This window comes from Myotis davidii, unplaced genomic scaffold, assembly GCF_000327345.1.
Source record: "Myotis davidii unplaced genomic scaffold, ASM32734v1 scaffold3578, whole genome shotgun sequence".
Taxonomy (NCBI): Eukaryota; Metazoa; Chordata; class Mammalia; order Chiroptera; family Vespertilionidae; genus Myotis; species Myotis davidii.
Window position 1 is genome coordinate 586046 of NW_006289094.1, and position 529 is coordinate 586574.

Below are 529 nucleotides of genomic sequence, written 5' to 3' on the forward strand. Positions count from 1 at the left end.
GGGGGCTGGCAAGGGGAGGCTGGGCTGGGCAAGAGTCCCCAGGGTGCCGCCCGGACTCGCACTGGTCCCCTGTGCCGTCCCGAGGCCTGCTGTGTGCGGGCGCTGCCCCGGCCTGGGACACCGAGCGTGGACTCCCTGCCCTCCGCAGGGAGCACAGAGGCTGTCACGTAAGATGACGTCAGCTCATGACGAATGAAACCCACCCGTTGTGGCTCAGGGGTTGGGCGTGGACCTAGGAACCAGGAAGTCAGGGTTCGATTCCCAGTCAGGGCACAGGCCCGGGTTGCAAGCTCGATCCCGTGTGGAACGTGCAGGAGGCAGCCGATCCGTGATTCTCTCATCATTGATGTTTCTCTTCCTCCCCCCGTCCCCATCTCCCATCCTCTCTGAAATCAATAAAAACATATTTAAAAACACAAACTCAGGGACGGTCGGGGGAGTGGTGATGGCGATGGTGACGCTGCAGCCGGAGGGCGGCTCCGAGATGGAAGGCGGGAGGTGGGGCACAGTTAGCAGAGGCCTGTGGGAG